Genomic DNA, 17,470 nt, shown 5'->3' on the forward strand with positions numbered 1-17,470 from the left:
TGTGAATCTCCGACCATAATTGTTGAAAAATGTGTTAGAAAAGGTAAGAATGCCGGTCCATCCATCATCAAAAGCGAGAGAGGTGGTGTTCGGCTGCAAGTAGGTGTGAATGTCCAGCCATAATTACTCACAAACGGGTGAGAAAAGGTAGTATTGCCAGACCATACATGATCAAAACAGGGAAGAGGAGGTGGTTATGCTGCAAGAAGGTGTGAATGTCCAACTAAAGTTCAAATATATTAACAAAAGCGGGAGGAGAGGTCTACGGATGAGAGTGGTTGAGAATTTCCAACCATAATCTATGAAATGCGGTGAAAAAAAGTGGGTGTGAATATCCCACCATACAAGTATGGTGGAGAGGAAGCTGTGAATGGCCGACCATAGTTTGCAAAAAACGGGTAAGAAAAGGTTCGAATGCCCGAATATATACCATCAAAAGCGGAAGCGGAGGTGTTCGGCTGCAAGAAGGTGTGAATGTCCGACCAAAGTTTGTAAAAAGCAGTTAAGAAAAGGTTCGAATATCCAACCAAACATAATCTAAAGCGGGAGCAGAGCTGTTCGACTGCAAGTAGGTGTGAATGTCCTCAACGTTTTTCTTTGTTGAAATCGATCTAGACATTGATAAATATGAAGGACAAAGCAGTTTCCACTTGGTTTGAGTGAAGGAATTCATTTTATACATAAAATCCCAAATCGTGCAGAACGTATGAAAAGAAGCTTATTCTCGGATTCCTCGTCCTTCAGTGTTGCACTTTCTTCTACTGCAAAATACAATGTTTTTCTTTGTTGAAGTCGATCTAGACATTGATAAATATGAAGGACAAAGCAATTTTAACTTGGTTAATCTCATTTGTCAAAAGGTGGCTCACCCTGGCCGCCATCAAAGACGCCATATGGACCTCAAGAAACTTGCTGGTAAGAAGGCACAAGCAGATTCCCCCCGTGGCTGTGATCCAGATGGCAGTAGCAACAGCCCAAGAGGCTGCAGGCCAAGGACGCAGCCACAAAGAAGCATCGCCTCTGTGCTCACTCGGACGAAGGAGCCGGAGTCACACGAAAAAAAGGTCCAAGCAATAGCAGAAGGCAGAGAAGCAATAACTGTCCACTGGTTCACGTCCGAGGGCCCTTCCTGGCACAATGCGCACTTGTAGCGGTGTTCTTTTTATGGCCATAGGTGGCCAGAGTGTCACTTTGCACCTCCGCCCACCCGCTGCACTGAGCACTCTTCAGCCCTTAAATAGCATAACTTTGCACTCCCGCACGCTCCAGCGAGCACCAATCAAGCAACATCGGCACAGTCGCAACAAGTAAGGCAACTCTACTCAGAGAAGTCACTCTGCACAGTAACAAGATTTCTTTTTCACAGACAGAAAGGGCTTCACCCGCAAAGGTAAAGCCTGCCAAAATTAGAAACAACTCATTAGTGCTGCTCTCCACGGAAGTGTTTAGTAAAAGGCGAAAGACTTGTACGTTATGAAGAGAAACCAGAGTACGATTATCCATCACTGCGGGAGCAGGGCATCAGGCTAGTTGGCATAGCCACCTTCCCCATGGTGAGCTTTGCTTGGTTGAGACGCTTGCTCCCCCCCCTTGCTCCTCGGCTGACCAAGTAGGAACAATCGGGCCCTATTCGATGGCTGCCTTGTCTTTTACTCTGTGCAAAAGACAAGGCAGCCACAAACACCACGGGAACACCGTATTGAGGCTTTGTTCTGACCGCTCATTCGGTGTCGCGTTTCTTTCAAGCAATTCTCCCGGTTAGCCCGCAATCGGCTCGCTCCCAGAGTCGTGTTAAAGTCCACTTCGCATTCACTCTCTTTTCTCAGCAGATTAAAAGAAAGTTTCATCTTGGGCTCCCTGAAACTTCCATCCTGCACCGCTGTTTGCTTTTGCACAAGAGCAGAGAAGAGCGCACCGTTCCCAGTGGCACTGCAGTACCGGGTCGATGCTTGGAGTGAACGGAGCAAGCTCCTTTTTCAACTCCTATTGCTAAAAATCCATTTAATATGTAGTCCTCGTATAGAGGACATATCAGGTATTAAACTGAGTCTTTATGGTGTTATTTCACCCATTAACACTTAAGGTACCTCATACAGTGACTGTGATATGGTTACTTAACAAAATATCTTTACCAGACATCTCTCCTACATAACTGTTCTTCTTTCACAGCCACACCTTGTTGTCGAGAGATGTGCTACACTTAATCCATCCACACTGCTACCTACCCCACAGATGGAAAGCCTCATGATTGCATGTCAGAAATACCCATCAGTGTTTTACCCAGGCCAGACTTAACTGATACAACGTTGTACTTTGTAGAATGAGAAAAAACTTCTTCAGCAATAAGCATCTCTCGACATATGACGAAATACAGATTTTGCTATAAAATTAATTCCTTCTATCAGCCTGACTTAAAACCGTTTGTCCTCCTTATTTATCCACTTCAAATCGAGTTTGAACAATTAAAAAAATTTTGTAGTTTTAGAAAGAACAACTTAATCTTCAGCAATCAGTATAAAAAGAAGGTAAGAAAAGGTGCAAATGCCAACCATACATCACTAAAAGGTGGAGCGGAAGTATTCGGCTGCAAGTAGGTGTGAATGTCCGACCATAATTTGTAAAAAGCTGATGAGAAAGGTTGAGAATGCCCGACTATACACCATGAAATGCGGAAGCGGAGGTGTTCGGCTGCAAGAAGTTGTGAACGCCCAACCAAAGTTTCTAAAAAGCAGTTAAGAAAAGGTTTGAATATCCATCCAAACATAATCATAAGCGGGAGCAGAGCTGTTCAACTGTAAGTAGGTGTGAATGTCAGATCATAATTTGCAAAAAGCTGATGAGAAAGGGTGAGAATGCCTGACTATACATCATCAAATGCGGGAGCGGAGTTGTTCGGCTGTGAGTAGGTGTGAATCTCCGACCATAATTGCTGAAAAATGTATTATAAAAGGTAAGAATGCCGGTCGATACATCATCAAAAGCGGGAGAGGTGGTGTTCGGCTGCAAGTAGGTGGGAATGTCCAGCCATAATTACTCACAAATGGGTAAGAAAAGGTAGTATTGCCAGACCATACATGATCAAAACAGGGAGCGGAGGTGGTTCAGCTGCAAAAAGGTGTGAATGTTCGACTAAAGTTTGTAAAAAGCGGGTAAGATAAGGTGCGAATGCCCGACAATGTATGATCAAAAGAGGGAGTGGAGGTGTTCAGCTGCAAGAAGGTCTGAATGTCCTTCAATAATTGCTAGAGAAAATTAAAGAAATTTTTCGAAAATCAAACCGCACATGATCATAAGCAGGAGTGGAGGTGTTCAGCTGCAAGAAGGTTTGAATGTCCGAGCATAGTTTGTAAAAAGCGGGTAAGAAAAGGTGCCAATGCCCGAACATACACCATCAAAAGAGGGAGCGGAGGTGTTCCGCTGTAAGAAGGTGTGAATGTCCGACCATAGTTGGTAAAAAGCGGGTAAGAAAAGGTTAAAATACCCGACTGTACACAATTAAAAGAGGGAGCGGAGTTGTTCAGCTAAGAGAAGGTGTGAAAGTCCGACCATGGTTTGTAAAAAGCGGGTAAGAAAACGTTCGTATGCCCGAATATACACCATCAAAAGCGGAAGCGGAGGTGTTCGGCTGCAAGAAGGTGTGAACGTCCGACCAAAGGTTGTAAAAAGCAGTTAAGAAAAGGTTCGAATATCCAACCAAACATAATCAAAAGCGGGAGCAGAGCTGTTCGACTGCAAGTAGGTGTGAATGTCAGATCATAAATTGCAAAAAGCTGATGAGAAAAGGTGAGAATTCCTGACTATACACCATCAAATGCGGGAGCGGAGTTGTTCGGCTGTGAGAAGGTGTGAATCTCCGACCATAATTGTTGAAAAATGTGTTAGAAAAGGTAAGAATGCCGGTCCATCCATCATCAAAAGCGAGAGAGGTGGTGTTCGGCTGCAAGTAGGTGTGAATGTCCAGCCATAATTACTCACAAACGGGTGAGAAAAGGTAGTATTGCCAGACCATACATGATCAAAACAGGGAAGCGGAGGTGGTTCAGCTGCAAGAAGGTGTGAATGTCCAACTAAAGTTCAAATATATTAACAAAAGCGGGAGGAGAGGTCTACGGATGAGAGTGGTTGAGAATTTCCAACCATAATCTATGAAATGCGGTGAAAAAAAGTGGGTGTGAATATCCCACCATACAAGTATGGTGGAGAGGAAGCTGTGAATGGCCGACCATAGTTTGCAAAAAACGGGTAAGAAAAGGTTCGAATGCCCGAATATATACCATCAAAAGCGGAAGCGGAGGTGTTCGGCTGCAAGAAGGTGTGAATGTCCGACCAAAGTTTGTAAAAAGCAGTTAAGAAAATGTTCGAATATCCAACCAAACATAATCAAAAGCGGGAGCAGAGCTGTTCGACTGCAAGTAGGTGTGAATGTCCTCAACGTTTTTCTTTGTTGAAATCGATCCAGACATTGATAAATATGAAGGACAAAGCAGTTTCCACTTGGTTTGAGTGAAGGAATTCATTTTATACATAAAATCCCAAATCGTGCAGAACGTATGAAAAGAAGCTTATTCTCGGATTCCTCGTCCTTCAGTGTTGCACTTTCTTCTACTGCAAAATACAATGTTTTTCTTTGTTGAAGTCGATCTAGACATTGATAAATATGAAGGACAAAGCAATTTTAACTTGGTTTGAGTGAAGGAATTCATTTTATACATAAAATCCCAAATCATGCAGAACGTATCAAAAGAAGCTTATTCTCGGATTCCTAAACCTCCAGTGTTGCAATTTACTATACTGCAAAATACAACGTTGTTCTTTGTTGAAATCGATTTAGACATTGATAAATATGAAGGACAAAGCAGTTTCCACTTGGTTTGAGTGAAGGAATTCATTTTATACATAAAATCCCAAATCATGCAGAACGTCTGAAAAGAAGCTTATTCTCGGATTCCTGATTCTTCAGTGTTGCTCTTTCTTCTATTGCAAAATCCAATGTTCTTCTTTGTTGAAGTCGATCTAGACATTGATAAATATGAAGTTAAAAGCAATTTTAACATAGTTTTAGTGAAGGAATTCATTTTATAGTAAAATCCGAAATCGTGCAGAACTCATGAAAATAAGCTTATTCTCGGATTCCTGCACCTTTTGATTTGTTCTTTCTTTTACTGCACAGTCCAATGTTGTTTTTTTGTTTAAATCTATCTAGTCATTGTTAAATATGAAGGTAAAAGCCGTTTTAACATAGTTTGAGTGAAGGAATTCATTTTATAGATAAAATCCCAAATCGTGCAGAACTCATGAAAGTAAGCTTATTCTCGGATTCCTGAAACTTTAGATTTGCTCTTTCTTTTACTGCAAAGTCCAATATTGTTTTTTTTGTTTAAATCTTTCTAAACATTGATAAATATGAAGGACAAAGCAGTTTTAACATAGTTTGAGTGAAGGAATTCATTTTATAGTAAAATCCGAAATCGTGCAGAACTCATGAAAATAAGCTTATTCTCGGATTCCGGCACCTTTTGATTTGTTCTTTCTTTTACTGCACAGTCCAATGTTGTTTTTTTGTTTAAATCTATCTAGTCATTGATAAATATGAAGGTAAAAGCCGTTTTAACATAGTTTGAGTGAAGGAATTCATTTTATAGATAAAATCCCAAATCGTGCAGAACTCATGAAAGTAAGCTTATTCTCGGATTCCTGAAACTTTAGATTTGCTCTTTCTTTTACTGCAAAGTCCAATATTGTTTTTTTTTGTTTAAATCTTTCTAAACATTGATAAATATGAAGGACAAAGCAGTTTTAACATAGTTTGAGTGAAGGAATTCATTTTATACATAAAATCCCAAATCATGCAGAACGTATGAAAACAAGCTTATTCTTGGATTCCTCGTCCTTCACTGTTGCACTTTCTTCTATTGCAAAATCCAATGTTCTTCTTTGTTGAAGTCGATCTAGACATTGATAAATATGAAGTTAAAAGCAATTTTAACATAGTTTGAGTGAAGGAATTCATTTTATAGTAAAATCCGAAATCGTGCAGAACTCATGAAAATAAGCTTATTCTCGGATTCCTGCACCTTTTGATTTGTTCTTTCTTTTACTGCACAGTCCAATGTTGTTTTTTTGTTTAAATCTATCTAGTCATTGATAAATATGAAGGTAAAAGCCGTTTTAACATAGTTTGAGTGAAGGAATTCATTTTATAGATAAAATCCCAAATCGTGCAGAACTCATGAAAGTAAGCTTATTCTCGGATTCCTGAAACTTTAGATTTGCTCTTTCTTTTACTGCAAAGTCCAATATTGTTTTTTTTTTGTTTAAATCTTTCTAAACATTGATAAATATGAAGGACAAAGCAGTTTTAACATAGTTTGAGTGAAGGAATTCATTTTATACATAAAATCCCAAATCATGCAGAACGTATGAAAACAAGCTTATTCTCGGATTCCTCGTCCTTCACTGTTGCACTTTCTTCTACTGCAAAATACAATGTTTTTCTTTGTTGAAGTCGATCTAGACATTGATAAATATGAAGGACAAAGCAGTTTTAACTTGGTTTGAGTGAAGGAATTCATTTTATAGATAAAATCCCAAATCGTGCAGAACTCATGAAAGTAAGCTTATTCTCGGATTCCTGAAACTTTAGATTTGCTCTTTCTTTATAAAATGAATTCCTTCACTCAAACCAAGTGGAAACTGCTTTGTCCTTCATATTTATCAATGTCTAGATCGATTTCAACAAAGAACAACGTTGTGGACATTCACACCTACTTGCAGTCGAACAGCTCTGCTCCCGCTATTGATTATGTTTGGTTGGATATTGGAACCTTTTCTTAACTGCTTTTTACAAACCATGGTCGGACTTTCACACCTTCTTGTAGCCGAACAATTCCCCCCCTTCTATTGATTGTGTACAGTCGGGTATTTTAACCTTTTCTTACCCGCTTTTTACCAACTATGGTCGGACATTCACACCGTCTTACAGCGGAACACCTCCGCTCCCTCTTTTGATGGTGTAAGTTCGGGCATTCGAACCTTTTCTTACCCGTTTTCTACAAACTATGCTCGGACATTCAAACCTTCTTGTAGCCGAAGAGATCCACTCCTGCTTTTGATGATGTATGGTTGGGCATTTGAACCTACTTGTTGCCCGCTTTTCATTAATTATGGGTGGACATTCACACCTTGTCGCAGCCAAACACCTCCGCTCCCTGTTTTAATCATGTATGGTTGGACATTTGCACCTTTTCTCACACGCTTTTCTCCAACTATGGTCGGCCATTCACAGCTTCCCCACCATACTTGTATGGTGGGATATTCACACCCACTTGCATCCGAAGACCTCCGCCCCTATTTTTGTTGATATTTAGTTGGTCATTCACACCTTACCTGCTGTTGGTAAACTATGGCCTTCTTGCAGCCAAACACCTCTGATCTCGCTTTTGATGACGTAAGGTTGGATATTCAGACCTTGCTTCACCTGCTTTTCACCAAATATAGTCTGACATTCACACCTTCTTGCAGCCGAACACTTCCGCTCCACCTTTTAGTGTTTTATCACACCTTATTTTTCACCGCATTTCATATATTATGGTTGGAAATTCTCAACCACTCTCATCCGAAGACCTCTCCTCTCGCTTTTGTTAATATATTTGAACTTTAGTCGGACATTCACACCTTCTTGCAGCTGAACCACCTCCGCTCCCTGTTTTGATCATGTATGATCTGGCAATACTACCTTTTCTCACCCGTTTGTGAGTAATTATGGCTGGACATTCACACCTACTTGCAGCTGAACACCACCTCTATCGCTTTTGATGATGGATGGACCGGCATTCTTACCTTTTCTAACACATTTTTCAACAATTATGGTCGGAGATTCACACCTTCTCACAGCCGAACAACTCCGCTCCTGCATTTGATGGTGTATAGTCAGGAATTCTCACCTTTTCTCATCAGCTTTTTGCAAATTATGATCTTACATTCACACCTACTTGCAGTCGAACCGCTCTGCTCCCGCTTTTGATTATGTTTGGTTGGATATTCGAACCTTTTCTTAACTGCTTTTTACAACCTTTGGTCGGACGTTCACACCTTCTTGAAGCTGAACACCTCCGCTTCCGTTTTTGATGGTGTATATTCGGGCATACGAACCTTTTCTTACCCGCTTTTTACAAACTATGGTCGGACATTCACACCTTCTCTTAGCTGAACAACTCCGCTGCCTCTTTTGATTGTGTACAGTCGGGTATTTTAACATTTTCTTACCCGCTTTTTACCAACTATGGTCGGACATTCACACCCTCTTACAGCGGAACACCTCCGCTCCCTCTTTTGATGGTGTATGTTCGGGCATTCGAATCTTTTCTTACCCGCTTTTTACGAACTATGCTTGGACATTCAAACCTTGTAGCCGAACACATCCACTCCTGCTTTTGATGATGTATGGTTGGGCATTCGAACCTACTTGTTGCCCGCTTTTCATTAATTATGGGTGGACATTCACACCTTGTCGCAACCAAACACCTCCGCTACCTGTTTTGATCATGTATGGTTGGACATTTGCACCTTTTCTCACCCGCTTTTCGCAAACTATGGTCGGCCATTCACAGCTTCCTCTCCACCATACTTGTATGGTGAGATATTCACACCCACTTGCATCCGAAGTCCTCCGCCCCAACTTTTGTTTATATTTAGTCGGTCATTCGCACCTTACCCGCTTATGGCAAAACTATGGCCTTCTTGCAGCCAAACACCTCTGATCTCGCTTTTGATGATGTAAGGTTGGGCATTCAGACCTTGCTTCACCTGCTTTTCACCAAATATAGTCGGACATTCACACCTTCTTGCAGCCGAACACTTCCGCTCCACCTTTTAGTGTTCTATCACACTTTTTTTTCCCCCGCATTTTATAGATTATGGTTGGAAATTCTCAACCACTCTCATCCGAAGACCTCTCCTCCCGCTTTTGTTAATATATTTGAACTTTAGTCGGACATTCACACCTACTTGCAGCCGAACACCACCTCTCTCGCTTTTGATGATGTGTGGACCGGCATTCTTACCTTTTATAACACATTTTTCAGCAATTATGGTCGGAGATTCACACCTACTCACAGCCGAACAACTCCGCTCCCGCATTTGATGGTGTATAGTCGGGCATTCTCACCCTTTCTCATCAGCTTTTTGCAAATTATGATCTGACATTCACACCTACTTGCAGTTGAACAGCTCTGCTCCCGCTTTTGATTATGTTTGGTTGGATATTCGAACCTTTTCTTAACTGCGTTTTACAAACTTTGGTCGGACGTTCACACCTTCTTGCAGCCGAACACCTCCGCTTCCGCTTTTGATGGTGTATATTCGGGCATTCAAACCTTTTCTTACCCGCTTTTTACAAACCATGGTCGGACTTTCACACCTTCTTTTAGCCGAAAAACTCCTCTCCCGCTATTGATTGTGTACAGTCGGATATTTTAACCTTTTCTTACCCGCTTTTTACCATCTACGGTCAGACATTCACACCTTCTTACAGCGGAACACCTCCGCTCCCTCTTTTGATGGTGTATGTTCGGGCATTTGAACCTTTTCTTACCCGCTTTTTACAAACTATGGTCGGGCATTCAAACCTTCTTGTAGCCGAACACATCAACTCCTGCTTTTGATCATGTATGGTTGGACATTCGCACCTTTTCTCACCCGCTTTTTCTCATAGACTATTCTACCATCAACAACTTGGAAACCATAATCGCCTCTCTAGATGCAGAAAAAGCATTTGATGGAGTGAACTGGAAATTTTTATTCGCAACATTAAACAAATTCGGGTTTGTGTCACACTTCATCAACTGGATAAGGATATTATATAGCTCCCCAAATGCAAGTGTCAGGACAAATGATCAAACTTCTCCAAGCTTCAGTCTGCAGAGAGGTACAAGACAGGGTTACCAACTTTCTCCCTCACTTTTTGCTATTTTCATCAAACCTTTAGCAGCTGCTATCAGACAAGATAGAAATATTAAAGGCATCCAACCCCAAAATATTGAGCATAAAATAAGTCTTTATGCTGATGATGTATTACTTTTCCTTCAGAACTCACAGATGTCTCTCACTCACACGATCACACTCATAAATAAATTCTCTGCACTTTGTGACTACTCTATCAACTGGTCTAAGACCACAGTTCTGCCCATTAACTGTAGGGTCCAGAATATACCTGCGATCACTTTACAGTCAGGAAATATTAGATATTTAGGCATAAACATTTCCTCCAGGCTCTCAGAGCTAACAAAGCTAAATTATGTGCAATTATTAAAGAGAATAGAGGACGAGCTCTCTCGTTGGAAGTCCTTACCTATATCACTTATGGGGAGAGTTACAACCATTAAAATGATGATACTACCAAAAGTTAACTATTTGTTCTCAATGATCCCCATAAAACCATCTGCTACTTGGTTTAAGTCACTAGATTCATGCATCTCCAAATTTCTGTGGAAAAACAAACCCTTAGTTTAAAAACCCTACAGAAGACCAAGGACAGTGGTGGATTAGATTTACCTCATTTTCAGCACTAGTCCTTTGCCAATAGGTTACAATATATATCAAAATGGTTTAAACCTTGTTGTTGTCACAGTTCCCAGAGACGTTGTAATCGTTGAGGATTCTATATTCACCCCCTCATTAGAGGCACGTGTTGCAGATTGATGACACTGAATCTTCTTCTCTGTTCATTGCTGGCATCATTCCCAGCATCGTAAGTGTTCGTGGCATTGTTAGCCTCTTCTTTTGGATCTTGATATCGAGCATCCTTTTGTATTTCTGGTTTGTCAGTCCTCTCTCTTCGTTCACCGGAGTCTTCGTCTCTTTGTCCTTGAGTTTGGTGATTTTTTCTTCTTTTGATGCCTTGACACAGTGTGACAGGTGATACCACGTGGGAGATCCTTTAACTTGGACTGCTGTCCCTGTGCTGCGAAATGGCTGTGGTGCTCAAATGGTCTCTCCTTCATCATATACACAGTTATTTATACATCACCTTCCACCATGAAGCGTTGTCCCTTTTTGTTTCTCTCTTTGTTCTTAAAATGCTGTTATGCATGTCTAAACCAATCCATTAAATTAGATCATTTTGGCAGTAAAGCGATCTACAATGTGCTTGGTCGCAAAGCTGCTCATCTGTGGTAAACAGCTCTTCAGAAAGGCATTCTTCAATTGATTTCACTAATTTTATGTAATAATTTTGTGATTTCCTACAAAACTACACTTCTTCTCCCATCTGTCTGAGTATTTAATATTGTCTGGGTCCCGTTAAAACATGTATTTTTCCCATCTAATTCCTTGTTTGCTTTAAAACAAGTATTCCCCATTGTCTATCCCTTCAGTAACCAACCAGTTTGTATGGAGTACACTGGAGCAACTTGACTGATCAGTAAAACACTGCTTTTGTTGTCACCGCAAGGCTTCCCCCGTCGGTTGTTTCACTGAGACACTACTGAGTAACTACAACTCAACACAGTTTATACACATAACATTCATATACATACTAACAAACAAACAAACAATTATTTATCGCAATTTTCTCATCTCTGTTTGAACGTACACCCAGGTAAATATTCCTTTAGTCTTGTCATACCGACTATGGACCCATTCATTGTTTAACTTCACTGTTTTGCAAATCCTAATTGAATATTACACATTGACATTGAACTTTACTGGATAAGCAGGTCTTCGTTGCATTCAGCAGCCTATATGTGAGCATCTATGTGTAAGCTGTTCTTCTTTGCATTTATCAGCAGCAAGCAATTCTTCATTGCACATGCATATGAAAATAGTACAACAATTCCAATGCGTTAGCGAAACCTTCTATATCAGGAGTGTCCATCATGATGCTGGGAATAGAACCTCTTTCCCAGAATAGTTCATTACTCAACTCATCATAACTCCGCAATGAGCACATTTCAAAGTATCATTCCTCTACATGTATTCAAAAATCTATGTGTAAATGTTTAATATTTCTTATATTTGTTGATGTCATTCTGTGTGCATGTGGCCTAAACCCAATCTCTGTGTGGCAATTTTAATTTAAACAAGTTGAACTCTGCCTCTGATCATTTAGAAAAGGTGTGTACCAATATCAACCTTTCTCAGGTAATTACTGATCCTACAAAACCAATCTTAAGAGATCCTTCAAGGTTGTCCCTGATTGGCTCAATCTTAACAAATCAAAGGTAGAAAATCTGCAGTATCTGAACTTGGTGTTAGTTATCACTGCTCAATAGCCTGTATCAGAATTGCAAAAATGAAAACATTAGGTCCACGCTTGGTATCCAGATCCTGAAACATCTCCATGAGCAGGATTTTTTTTTAACTGATCTGTTGAATAGTTATACTCATGACACTGTTAAAATCCCAGATGAAGATCTAGCACTTGACCATTTTTGTAAATCTTCTAATTCCATAGTTGATAAACACGCCCCTTTTAAAAAGTATAGAACTTAGAACAGGTCTAGTCCCTGGCTTTCGTCAGAACTGTCTTCTTTACTTAAAAAATAAATAAACCTTGGATGCTAGCTGGGCATATGAGGGACCCGGGTCATTGCCTTGCTTTTAGGAAGCTTAGAAATAAAGGTACAGCAGAAATAAGAAAGGCCAAGTCTGATCATTATCTAAATTTTATTCCCAGAGCTTACTCAGATTTCAGAAAAGTCTGTCCTACTGCTCCTGTTTTTAATTAGACTTCTATGCCTTCGCAGTCGCAGCTTTGTCACTCCTTTTAAGCTTATTGTATGTTCTAAATGTTGTTTTAATCGTGTCTTCAAAAGTTTTTTGTTTTTTTTTGTCTCAGCTATTGTATATGAGATTATTTTCTCCATTTATCTCCAAGTTTAAATAAATGTTATTACTAGTGTGGCACTTTCTATGTCAAGGGGACAGTGGTGGTACTCTGTATGGTTATTTTAGTCACACCCTATGTTCTCATGTTAGCCGTTGTTTTCTTCACTGAGGTTGAGATGAACCCCCTCCTGTTGAGAGAATTCCCCTTTGTAGTCAGACTTTTGCCTCAGAAAACAGTGGTGGGTAAATAATCTTTCCCTACTTCTGAAGGTCGTGGTACAATGTGATAAGTGAATCCAAGAAGTCCTTCAGCTGCTGTGGGTGATGTAAGTAGTACCTGAAATGGACCTTCCCCCCATTGGGCTGGACCAGTTCTTTTTCTTTATCACTTTGATGATGATCCAGTCCCCGGGTTTTACTGTCTTCAGAGATTCCTTCACCGGTTCACCTGGAACAGACTAAACAGAAGAGATCTCTCTACTTGTTAATATTTGTATACTGCTAAGGTTTCTTCTCTTTTTCTTTTTTTCTTCATCATGTCAGTTGATGACTGTGTTTTGACTGTGGGAGTACAAATGGTCTTCCATACCTTTTCTCAAATGGAGTTCATCTTGTGCTAGTTGGAGGATGCATTTTTAGGATGGTAAACAGTAAACCCAATATTTCCCATTTCTTCCATGATTTTTTTCAGTCTTGACTTAATTATTCCATTGTGTCTCTCCACGAAACCTGCTGATTGTGGATGATATGCACAGTCGTTTCTAAGGTCTATTTTAAGTTCTTTGCCATCAGTGAGATGACGTTGTTTACACAGTGTGTCAAATTATCACTGAAGATCTTTTCAGGAATTTCAAATCTAGAAATGATTTATTTTACCCGTGCTTTTGCTACTGAGAGTGCATCGGCTTGTGCACATGGAAATATTTCAGTCCATTTGGTAAAAACCTCTGTTGTCACTGAGCAGAATCGTTTCCCTTAACATTAATTTAGTTCAATGAAATCTACACAATAATGAAATAATGAAATCCAAACAAATATGTTGAAAAAGATACACTGGCTTAGGGAATTATCTTCGTTTTGGTCTTAGATTGCCCTGTTGATTGTATTTTGCACATATTTGACCTGCTAGACAAAACTTTATTCATTTACTTATTCTAAAAATAAATTATTTTAGACCTGGAACGATCCATCTTTTATTTTTTATGGAACTCCAAATGGGAAAGGTTGAGGAGGGAAGTACTGAAGAAGCCAAAAGTGAAGGGAGGGAAAGCAGTACCAGATCTGTATTTGTTTTTAGGAAGTCTCTTTACCTCTGTCCAATTAAAGTGTGCAATTAACCCATCCAAAAACCCAGCGGCAGCTGCAATGGCAAGATTATGGATGGGGGCCTACATGAGAAGATTACGACTTTTACCATCAGACCTGAAAGTACCTGTGTCTTTTAATCTAACAAAAAGTTATGCTTTTATAAAGACAATTTTAAACCATTTTAATTTAGAACAAGAAGATGTACAAGTTTTAACGTGCCATCGATCTTTGCTCTCTGTTGTGCAGGAGCAGGCCCCAGTGAGTCCAGTGCTTGGGCTCACTCTTGGCGAGCCCTCAACAGTTTGGCGCAGTGTGAACCTTTCAGCTCTTCTGAACAGACTTTGGGATTTGTCATGGATGGTGGCTCACGAGATTCTCCCAGTCAGGTCATGCACTCCAGGGGTATGTCGGCGACGGCCACCTGCCCCCGTCCAGGTTGTGGCGCGCCTGAGACGGTGAGGCATTTCTTCTGGGAGTGCAGTGCTGCTGTGGACTTGTGGGCAACAGCCGACTCCTTAAATTTCCCGTACTTACCAGCAAGAGAGGTCCTGTCAGCACAACTGGTGCTTTATGGGGTGAGTCAAAATCAGAACCTCAGGAAAGAGGAATTTGTCAAAAGGTGGCTCACCCTGGCCGCCATCAAAGACGCCATATGGACCTCAAGAAACTTGCTGGTAAGAAGGCACAAGCAGATTCCCCCCGTGGCTGTGATCCAGATGGCAGTAGCAACAGCCCAAGAGGCTGCAGGCCAAGGACGCAGCCACAAAGAAGCATCGCCTCTGTGCTCACTCGGACGAGGGAGCCGGAGTCACACGAAAAAAAGGTCCAAGCAATAGCAGAAGGCAGAGAAGCAATAACTGTCCACTGGTTCACGTCCGAGGGCCCTTCCTGGCACAATGCGCACTTGTAGCATTGTTCTTTTTATGGCCATAGGTGGCCAGAGTGTCACTTTGCACCTCCGCCCACCCGCTGCACTGAGCACTCTTCAGCCCTTAAATGGCATAACTTTGCACTCCCGCACGCTCCAGCGAGCACCATTCAAGCAACATCGGCACAGTCGCAACAAGTAAGGCAACTCTACTCAGAGAAGTCACTCTGCACAGTAACAAGATTTCTTTTTCACAGACAGAAAGGGCTTCACCCGCAAAGGTAAAGCCTGCCAAAATTAGAAACAACTCATTAGTGCTGCTCTCCACGGAAGTGTTTAGTAAAAGGCGAAAGACTTGTACGTTATGAAGAGAAACCAGAGTACGATTATCCATCACTGCGGGAGCAGGGCATCAGGCTAGTTGGCATAGCCACCTTCCCCATGGTAGGCTTTGCTTGGTTGAGATGCTTGCTCCCCCCCCTTTCTCCTCAGCTGACCAAGTAGGAACAATCGGGCCCTATTCGATGGCTGCCTTGTCTTTTACTCTGTGCAAAAGACAAGGCAGCCACAAACACCACGGGAACACCGTATTGAGGCTTTGTTCTGACCGCTCATTCGGTGTCGCGTTTCTTTCAAGCAATTCTCCCGGTTAGCCCGCAATTGGCTCGCTCCCAGATTCGTGTTAAAGTCCACTTCGCATTCACTCTCTTTTCTCAGCAGATTAAAAGAAAGTTTCATCTTGGGCTCCCTGAAACTTCCATCCTGCACCGCTGTTTGCTTTTGCACAAGAGCAGAGAAGAGCGCACCGTTCCCAGTGGCACTGCAGTACCGGGTCGATGCTTGGAGTGAACGGAGCAAGCTCCTTTTTCAACTCCTATTGCTAAAAATCCATTTAATATGTAGTCCTCGTATAGAGGACATATCAGATATTAAACTGAGTCTTTATGGTGTTATTTCACCCATTAACACTTAAGGTACCTCATACAGTGGCTGTGATATGGTTACTTAACAAAATATCTTTACCAGACATCTCTCCTACATAACTGTTCTTCTTTCACAGCCACACCTTGTTGTCGAGAGATGTGCTACACTTAATCCATCCACACTGCTACCTACCCCACAGATGGAAAGCCTCATGATTGCATGTCAGAAATACCCATCAGTGTTTTACCCAGGCCAGACTTAACTGATACAACGTTGTACTTTGTAGAATGAGAAAAAACTTCTTCAGCAATAAGCATCTCTCGACATATGACGAAATACAGATTTTGCTATAAAATTAATTCCTTCTATCAGCCTGACTTAAAACCGTTTGTCCTCCTTATTTATCCACTTCAAATCGAGTTTGAACAATTAAAAAAATTTTGTAGTTTTCGAAAGAACAACTTAATCTTCAGCAATCAGTATAAAAAGAAGGTAAGATAAGGTGCAAATGCCAACCATACATCACTAAAAGGTGGAGCGGAAGTATTCGGCTGCAAGTAGGTGTGAATGTCCGACCATAATTTGTAAAAAGCTGATGAGAAAGGGTGAGAATGCCCGACTATACACCATGAAATGCGGAAGCGGAGGTGTTCGGCTGCAAGAAGGTGTGAACGCCCGACCAAAGTTTCTAAAAAGCAGTTAAGAAAAGGTTTGAATATCCATCCAAACATAATCATAAGCGGGAGCAGAGCTGTTCGACTGTAAGTAGGTGTGAATGTCAGATCATAATTTGCAAAAAGCTGATGAGAAAGGGTGAGAATGCCCGACTATACATCATCAAATGCGGGAGCGGAGTTGTTCGGCTGTGAGTAGGTGTGAATCTCCGACCATAATTGCTGAAAAATGTATTATAAAAGGTAAGAATGCCGGTCGATACATCATCAAAAGCGGGAGAGGTGGTGTTCGGCTGCAAGTAGGTGGGAATGTCCAGCCATAATTACTCACAAACGGGTGAGAAAAGGTAGTATTGCCAGACCATACATGATCAAAACAGGGAAGAGGAGGTGGTTCAGCTGCAAGAAGGTGTGAATGTCCAACTAAAGTTCAAATATATTAACAAAAGCGGGAGGAGAGGTCTACGGATGAGAGTGGTTGAGAATTTCCAACCATAATCTATGAAATGCGGTGAAAAAAAGTGGGTGTGAATATCCCACCATACAAGTATGGTGGAGAGGAAGCTGTGAATGGCCGACCATAGTTTGCAAAAAACGGGTAAGAAAAGGTTCGAATGCCCGAATATATACCATCAAAAGCGGAAGCGGAGGTGTTCGGCTGCAAGAAGGTGTGAATGTCCGACCAAAGTTTGTAAAAAGCAGTTAAGAAAAGGTTCGAATATCCAACCAAACATAATCAAAAGCGGGAGCAGAGCTGTTCGACTGCAAGTAGGTGTGAATGTCCTCAACGTTTTTCTTTGTTGAAATCGATCTAGACATTGATAAATATGAAGGACAAAGCAGTTTCCACTTGGTTTGAGTGAAGGAATTC

The 17,470-nt window shown here is 41.1% G+C and overlaps 4 non-coding genes across 4 annotated transcripts; all 4 read right to left on the reverse strand.

Moving 5' to 3' along the window:
* Window positions 1-1,380: 1,380 nt before the first annotated feature.
* LOC140302579 (U5 spliceosomal RNA) lies at window positions 1,381-1,493 on the reverse strand. Its single transcript, XR_011915036.1, has one exon. It is a non-coding gene; the product is annotated as a U5 spliceosomal RNA (small nuclear RNA).
* Window positions 1,494-1,904: 411 nt separating this feature from the next.
* On the reverse strand, window positions 1,905-2,087 carry LOC140302532 (U2 spliceosomal RNA). Its single transcript, XR_011914994.1, has one exon. It is a non-coding gene; the product is annotated as a U2 spliceosomal RNA (small nuclear RNA).
* A 13,185-nt stretch (window positions 2,088-15,272) lies between these two features.
* LOC140302580 (U5 spliceosomal RNA) lies at window positions 15,273-15,385 on the reverse strand. The gene has a single exon (XR_011915037.1). It is a non-coding gene; the product is annotated as a U5 spliceosomal RNA (small nuclear RNA).
* A 411-nt stretch (window positions 15,386-15,796) lies between these two features.
* Window positions 15,797-15,979, reverse strand: LOC140302678 (U2 spliceosomal RNA). Its single transcript, XR_011915124.1, has one exon. It is a non-coding gene; the product is annotated as a U2 spliceosomal RNA (small nuclear RNA).
* Between the last annotated feature and the right edge of the window lie 1,491 nt (window positions 15,980-17,470).

This window comes from Leuresthes tenuis, unplaced genomic scaffold (assembly GCF_036924035.1).
Source record: "Leuresthes tenuis unplaced genomic scaffold, fLeuTen1.0.hap1 SCAF_2, whole genome shotgun sequence".
NCBI lineage: Eukaryota > Metazoa > Chordata > Actinopteri > Atheriniformes > Atherinopsidae > Leuresthes > Leuresthes tenuis.